Genomic DNA, 8840 nt, shown 5'->3' with positions numbered 1-8840 from the left:
TTATTATACAGAGCAGGTGTTCTGTGATAAGAGAAGGGTAGGCGATAGTTTACTCAAGCGGCAGTTGCGTGAGAAAAGGAAATATTTTTATTTTTTTTGGATGGGATCTACATATTATGTATCTTTCTGCGTTGACATAGACAACTTGTTGGTATATTGATTGCCCAGTAATTCGTCCACTTGATAGATACGGATTTTCCCACATGGCTCTATCGGGTTACGGGTTAAGTCGGTAAGCAAGTTCATATAAAGAGGATATCCGATGTCCCGGCCTGTCCCTGCGGTTATTATTTCGCCACAACTGTTCAAGTTTGTTGTAATTCGGGGGAAGATTGAATTGTTCTATTCTCATCGTAAACTTGAGGGTTTATATACGGGATGGGTGTCAGAATATTCAATTGCCTCTCGAGGAGGAATTGATAATAATTTCAATTAAAATAGGCCCGAAGAAGGGAAAAGCGCCTGCTAGAGAATCTCCATACTGTACTGTAGGTCACTACCTGCCGCCCGACACCGCCTGCCCATCAATTTCAACACACCACCGCAATGTCGAAAGTGAAGCTTTTGAGCCACATACAATTTAAATTATACCGAGATCTTTTTAGGTACTGAAACTGAGGTTCTAAAGAAGCTATGTACAAATTTTAATCGCTCCGAAAGCGATGTGGTAGCCGGATCTGCCTTCCTCGGCGATTTACCGTGATAGAGGCCTCTCCAACAACTTCAGGTGCTGGAACAACAATATCTTCCTGATTCTTTGCTTTTGGAGTTGCCGGAGGATTCTTCTTGCATTTTCTGGACTATTTAAAGTCATTTTGAAGCTGTATATTGGCCTCTTTAGCCAACCGATCCTCTTCCTTCTGGCGTTTCTTTTCCTCCGCTGCTTGGGCCGTATCTCTTGATTAGATGCCCTGATTCTTTTCCTTTCTTCAATTGATTGTTGTTTCTTTTCCTTTTCTAGCTGACGGCGTAGCTTCTCTTCCTTTTTTTAAGCCTTTGAAAGCTGTATTTGCTTCTCTTTTTCTGCTTGAAGATCCCGAGCTTGCTGGATTTTATTGGGAGAATGGAATACTGCATTACCATCCTCAGGAGCCCGTAATTCAAACTGTAAAGGCTTTGCACGTTGGCGTCTCTTTTGTTCATTCTGGAGAGCCTTCTGGAGGTCCCTATTCTGTAGCTTAAGCAGGATATTCTCTGTAGAAAGATAATGCATCGTTCGGCTCAACATTTTAGTGTTTTGGTCCCGGAAGTCTGCAAAAAGTTCTCTAAGAAGCTGTTCAATCTTTCTCCAATCCTCTGCTTGTATAACAGACTTAGAGGAACTGCTAGAAGAAGGTCTTTTATCCTCTAACTTGCTAAACCGTGCCAATACCACTTCAGGATTAAAAGGCCATAACCCAACAGTTCTCCACGCACTTTCAATATTTCCCTGCAGATAAGGCCTTCGTCCAGCTTGGCCAGAATAGCCTGAAGAAATCCCGCTTGGTAATACGGCTTAGGCCTTGAGATTCATGTAAATGCTTCCAATTGACCTCCGTAGGCTGCTGAAAGCGGTCCAAAGACACTGACATCAAGCGGCTGCAAGGAATGCGTAGAATGAGGTGGATAGGTCGCCACAAAATCTTATTAGCCTCACAGTAGTTTAAAACTTCATGGTAACATGGGATCCATGGCCATCAAGAATTAAGTGCCTCCAACGCCTCCTAGCTTTGGCCTTTGTTTCCCGGTCAAATATTTGCTGAAGCCATGCAAATCCTAGCTCATCTTGGTCCAGCCAGAAGGTGAAGATGCAAAGAAACATTGCTGGTTTGTAGTATCAAAATCTTGAAGCCAGGAGTCTTGTAGTTTACCAGATACCGCTTGGTATATCAAACCAGGAGAAAGAAAAGTCTGGTCTGCACAAATACAAGCAATTGTAGTAATCCACTCCCGATTACCATCCTGTAGGCGTTGCTTGAGGCCTCCTTGCTCATATAATTGCCTAGAAAAGATTCTCTTGCCCTTAGGAAGCATCCCAATAAGAAATCCTTTCTCATCCATATTGTACATATCCTCTTGCTGTATATTGTATTCCTTGATTTTCCGGCCCAGATACTCAAAGTATAAAGCATATTTAAATGCAGGATCAGCCCGCTTGCGTGCAGAATCAATACTAGTTGTATAGCAAGATATAAGGTCCTTTTTATGCCTTTCTAAGAAGCGGCCCGGCCAGTTCTTTCCTGGCTTTGTTCCAGCAATTTCCTTTGCAAAATTCCGTAGCATCTCATGCGTATAATAAAGGCCTCGCTCCGATTGCTTATTTATAAAGGACACAAGCTCTTTGGCCTGCTGGTTGTTGAGGAATCGCTGGTCTTCATATTGCTCCTCCCTCGGCTGCTGAACTCCGCGGTGACGCCTTGATAGCGTTGATCGATCAACACCAAACCGTTTTGCAATTTGAGTATAGTTAATCCATTCTCCTGGTACCAACAAATTGATTGCAGCTAACGCGGCTTCCATTGAAGCCATATTGAATGAGATATGGTAAATTAAACATCTACGTTTGTAAAGTCGGTGAGTAAAGATTTTGGGCGGCAGGCGGTATCGGGCGGCAGTTGGTGATCTACAGTACACCTGGCCTGTGATGAATCTACTTGGTCGGGTAGATCAACCGGTCAGCTAGGTAAGATAGTAGAAAAGAATATGAAGCTGTGTTTCAAAAGTCATGAGCGACACTAAAAGTCTTAGCTGTAATGCCACCGTACCGATTCCCATACTAATTTGTATGACCAGCCAGACACGGCATTCTAGGAGCAGATAGATTATTATACAAAAAAAATGAAGCTATTCAGACCCGAAAAAGTAAGGTTTTTGCACCTAAAAGAGAGGACCCTGTCCGAGATCCTTTCGCTTTGATAAATGACCCCGTAGCCGCATACCTTTAAAGTCACGGTTATCCTCCCCTGTACGGCCTTCTTGATATTCATTTCCTCCTTCAAGCTCTATAATACCCTGTATATGGCGTACCAATCGCTCAATCCAGTGTTGTATATCCTCTTGAGGCATCTCATTCCAAGCAGCGACCCAAGCAGATTCTGCAGTCTTTTTCTCTTGGAGCCCCTCTTGAAGTTGTTCGACGCGTAAGATATGCCCACGCAAATTCAATTGCATTTAGATCAGGCGAATTCCCTGGCCAATCCAGAATTCGTTGTACATTATGGATATTGTATACTGTATGTTGAAAATGATGGCGATGAGCTGGGGCTCCATCCTCTAATACAATAGTATTTCGACGCTCGATCATACATTCTTTTGCAAAGGGGATTAATTTGGGGACGGCCCTGTAGCTGATAGAATAGCTCCCTACGCCCCATTTCCCCTGAGTTCCACAACATTGGTTATGAGCCCGGGTTTGCAGCGTCTGCTTAACAACCAGGCCTTTGCACCCCGGGAGCTTATATAGGCTTACAAACCCTATCTAAGCACGCAAGTGAAGCTATTCATCAGCGTGTGTGTCCTCAACATCCAGGACAGTGGCTAGGACCGATCAACCTATCTACCAGTCGGAGTTGGGTAATATTACCACGCCTTCCTACCGCCGAAACGATTAGATGTCAGAGAGGGCTCGGGATCCCCGGGCAGGACGATTTATATCAAGCCGGGAGAACACTGAGGGACCAAGTACAGACCCGAGCGCCGCATCGAGTGAGGATCCCGTGGCGATCCCACTACCAGGCGATTTCCTTGAGGTGGAAAGTGAACCTGAAGAGGGTAGAAACCCTAGAGAGGAGCTAAGAGAGGCTTCTAAAGAGAATAGAGACATTCCGAGTGAACAACTCCAGAGCGAACTAGCAGTCAGAATGGTGACCCAAATTCCACGAGCGCCTACCTCTGAGACGGTTAGATTAGAACGATTTAAGATATCGACCTCGAGCAAGAAAAACGTACGGACATGGAAATCAGAAGTGGAGGAGTTTTGCCGTATACAGAGATGCTGGGAAGCAGTGAAGCAAACCTTGGCTAGGCAGGATAAGCAAGATGAGCTGAAGGAATTGCTGGAGGATGAAGACTGGAATGCCCTGGATGCGAAAGCAAGACACTATATCAAACAGAATATCCAGGATGAAGACAAGACAGCTGTACGCGATTTGACAAATTCAGGTGCAGTCTGGAAATATCTAATGAATAGATATGAGAGAATAACACAGTATGATGTGGTTATTGCACTCCGAAGAGTATCACAATGGAAGAAGGATCCCAATATGGATATCGAATCATCTCTTCAGCAGCTGGAGCAATGGAGTGCGGAACTAGATGAAGTCAGTAACCGTGAAATAAAGTTTAACGAGCTTACCATCTTAACATTTTTCTTGGATGGATTACCGGATGAATATGACTTTATTAGAGATGCCTTATTTGGCAATGCTGTGCTTGAAAGGGGATTAGTCTTACCGACTGCAACAAAAGGAGCTGAAGTCAAATAAGACTGGCAACACCGGTACCGAGACTACTGGCGAGTTGGCAAATCGAGCAAAACAAATAGAATGCTGGAACTGTGGCGAAAAGGCCAGGCAATGGAATTGCAAAGCTCCAAAGAAGGAGAAAGGCAATAGAGATCATCCCAGAGAGATGCGAAAGACCGCGGGCAGAAAGGAGACCGCGGGCAGAAGGATAAGAAGAAAAAAGTCCCGGAAAGCCAAAGCTAGATTCGCAGAAGAAGAAAAGGACTCGGATAGAGAGCGATCTAGCGATGAGGAAGAGCCCGCAAATGAGAAAGGCTATAGGGTGTATTTAAACGAGCAGATCAGCAACCAATTTACGCATCTAATTGATCAGGATGATCAGGAGAAGGCCTACCGCTTAAAGGGGAGCAGAGACCCCATAATCGACAGCGGTGCAACCAGTACGGCAAGCGGAGACATCAGAAGCTTTAGATCTCTGGACCAGAGATATGGTGGAACCCTTGGAACAGCAGGAAAAGCAATAAGGATTGCAGGAAAAGGCACAATGCAGATATCTTTAAGCAGTGGGAAAACAGTGAGAATCCCAAATGCTTTATATGTGCCAGGCATGAAAGAGACCCTGCTTTCAACGCAAGCTTTGTATGCAGATGGCATCTGGAACGAGCATACCGAGAAGGGATACCGATTCTTCCGCAAGCGAGGCAAAGAGAATATTATTGCAACTGGGTACAATATTGGCCGGACAAGTTACCTGGGATGGGTAAAGAGTAAAGATGTATTAGCTGTTCAGTCCCAGGAGTGCAAGGAATGGGATGAAACTGCAAGGCTGATAAAGCAGGTGGATTGGGAACTAATCCACAGAAGACTTGGACACCCAGGACGGACCAGATTCAGGCAGTTAATTAAACAGTGGGACTTACTGCAAAGGAAGCTATAAAAAGCTTACAGACCTGTGAGACTGCATACAGGCAAAAGTGCGAAGAAACAAAACCATGAAGAGGTTCCAAGAGCGTTAAGACCGCTGCAACGAGTTTATATGGACTTTTTTGGGGACCATATAGTAAAACCAAATGCAAAGAGGGATGGAGACATTATCTTTCACTGACAGATGACCATACACGGTTTTCATGGGTATATCTAACCAAGGACCGAAAGGTAGAGACCGTCCAGGAGACTCTAGAAGCATGGTTAGCTCAGGTGGAGCGGGAGAAAGGAGTCAAGCTCCTGGTGATACGCACAGACAATGCAAAGGAATTTTATGCATTGAAGACATGGGCAGAAAAGCTGGGGATTCAATTGGAGTTTATTGAGCCAGATACACCTCCGCAAAAGGGTGTTGCAGAGAGATTGAATAGGCTATTATTGGAGATAGTTCGGGCAATACTAATCGGGGCAGATATTCCAAAGGGATACTGGCCATATGCAATCGAAATGGCAAACCACCTACGGAATAGGACTATACAGGTTAGAGACACCAAGAAAACCCCGTTTGAGCTTTGGAAAGGCCACCCACCAGATATCTCAAATTTCGAACCCCATTCTGCAGAGTTTGGTTTCACCGGAACCAAAGGATGGTGATAAGCTTGAACCAAGAGCAATAGAGGGAGTCTTTATTGGCTATGAATCAAGCAGGAGTCATTACCTGTATGACTAGAAAGGATCGACAATCCATCGAGTACGAACCCCATTTTCTGGAAGACAAGAAGGTTTTATCAGCAGAGAACCAGGAAGCAGAGATATTGGGGAAGAGTCAAGATACTAACAGGCTTTTGGAGAAGGCCAAGATAGGCAGAGGCAACCGCTGCCTCAAACCAGCTCAGGAAACATCCAGATACCTTATATATCTGCAGGACACGCAGATAAGAATCAAGGAGAGAAGGAATCTGCAGAAAACAGTCAACAGGTTGATGACCAGGTTGATGATGCAGAGGTTGAAGAGGTTGAGGAGGTTGAAGAGGTTGAAAATGAAGATCAACAAGCAGACAAAGAAGACCACAACCTGTCACCTGACCAACCGAATCAGGAAGGTCACATGCAGAGAGATATTCAGCAATCCCCTCAACCACCGCAACTGCAACTGCAACTGCAGCCGTCGCAACTAACCCCCGAAAACACCTCTGATTTGCGCAGGCCAAGCAGAATTCGAAAACCTTCGCAAGCGGCAATCGAATTTAACCAGACAGAGGCAATATATGGGCGAAAACCACGTGCCCAGAAGCGCAGAGAAGAGAGGGAGGCAGCAAAAGAACCTTCTCCGCGCATATCCACTGCAGAACTGCAGCGAATCCATGAAGTTGCAAACCTAGCTGTAGCGCTAGAGCTTCATCTTGGTGACAACAATGAGTTTGCTTTCAGAACCAAAGCCAAGGCTAATAGCAAGTTCGACGGACAGATTCCAATCCCGAAGACGTACCAGGAAGCAATATCTGATCCTGTTCATGGATCCCAATGGAAAGAAGCAATCCGGACTGAATTGAGCAACCTAATCCGCTTCGGAACATGGAGATATGTCAAGAAACCAGTCAACCAAAAGGTTATCTCCACCAAATGGGTATTTGATGTCAAATACTCTGCGGACGGACGTGTGGATCGATTCAAGGCACGCCTTGTTGCTCGAGGCTTTTCCCAACAAGAAGGATTAGATTTTGAAGAGATTTTTGCACCAGTGGTACGATTGGAAAGCTTGCGGATTCTATTTGCACTAGCTGCAACATATAATCTAAAAGCTCATTTGCTGGACGCCACAAACGCCTTTGTTGGATCAAAAGTGGACAAGGAGCTCTATATGGAGATCCCAGAAGGAATTGATCCAAAATCCCACAATCCAAATGATGTTTGCGAGCTCTTACAATCCTTGTACGGGCTGAAGCAATCTGCATACCTTTGGAACCAAAAGGTTAAAGAATTCGTCACATCTATTGGATTCAAGCAAAGCACGGCAGACCCGGGAGTCTTTATTAATAACCGCGGAGTTATTATAGCCTTATATGTGGATGATATCTTAGTCTTTAGCACAGATCCAAATGATCTGGATGCTACTAAGAGGAAACTGAAGGAGTTTCATCCCATGAAAGACTCTGGTCTGGTACAAAAGATACTAGGGATTCGGATAACCTGGGGAAAGGACTTATCCAGCTTGACCAGGAGTTCTATGCATACTCTATTTTGGAGGAATTTGGAATGCTAGATTCAAGAGATCAAGATCTTCCATTAAGTCCCAGCATTGATCTGAATGATGAAAATTCCCGCAGACTAACCCGGGAACTGCATGAAAAATATAGGAAAATTATTGGATGCTTGACATACTTGGCTGGTGGAACCAGAGCAGACATTCAATTTCATGTCAACAGATTAAGCCAACATCTTGCAGAACCCAGGGATATTCATCTTCGAGCATCGAAACACATTCTCCGATATGTGAAGAAGACTATAAGTATAGCATCAAGTATAGCTTAAAGGGGAGGGAGGAACAATGGGATTAATTGGACACTCTGACTCATCATATGGAAATGCAACAAAATGTCGCTCAACCAGTGCGTACATATTTTGCATGGCCGGAGGACCGATTAGCTGGTGCAGTAGAAAGCAGCCCATAACTGCTACGTCTACTACTGAAGCTAAATATATTGCTGCTGCAGAAGCTGCTAAGCATGCAATCTGGATTAGACACTTTCTTATAGCTATTCGCAAGCCATGCGGAGCAGTTAGATTAGGTGTTGATAACCAGGGAGCTTTGGCACTTGCAAACAACCCGGTTAATCACCTGCGGAGCAAGCATATTCGCATCCGATACCATGCAATCAGGGATTTCATTGAACATGGTGACATTAAGGCAATTTATATTCCTACATCTGAAATGCTTGCGGATGGACTCACAAAGGCTGTACGGGTCGAAGGATTGAAGCAAATGGTCAAGAAGTTGCAACTAAATGGGTTGGAGAACTAAGATCCTATGGATGCAACATCTAGGATCTTCAGATTGATTATTAGAGGCGTTCAACACCCCTCCGCAATTGTTTTGTCTTATTTCCTGTTTTGGAAGTCTGTATGGCTTCATTTCATTCATTTATGGAAAGGCTACGGGGTAATGAACGAAGGGGAGTGTTACGGAAACACTATAATCCACCCGACTTGGCGGTGCGGAGTATCTGACGATCGATTCAACCCCTGAATCCTTTAGATACTTGAGCACCTAGATAGGAATGCAAGAGACTCAGTTGGTTGAGATACTGTGATTCCTGGTGTTTCCACCGAAGGACATCTACTTCCTAAGACGGCTAGTTGGCCTGTAGCTGATAGAATAGCTCCCTACGCCCCATTTCCCCTGAGTTCCACAACAGTTTACAAGCTCTTCAAGCGATGTCTTTGTCAAAATAGAATCCAGTTGTTCCACCATGC

Source organism: Aspergillus tanneri (genome assembly GCF_003426965.1).
Source record: "Aspergillus tanneri strain NIH1004 chromosome Unknown AapTan_9_pilon_pilon_pilon, whole genome shotgun sequence".
Lineage (NCBI taxonomy): Eukaryota > Fungi > Ascomycota > Eurotiomycetes > Eurotiales > Aspergillaceae > Aspergillus > Aspergillus tanneri.
The sequence above is the reverse complement of the archived record's forward strand: the minus strand, read 5'-3'. Positions refer to the sequence as shown.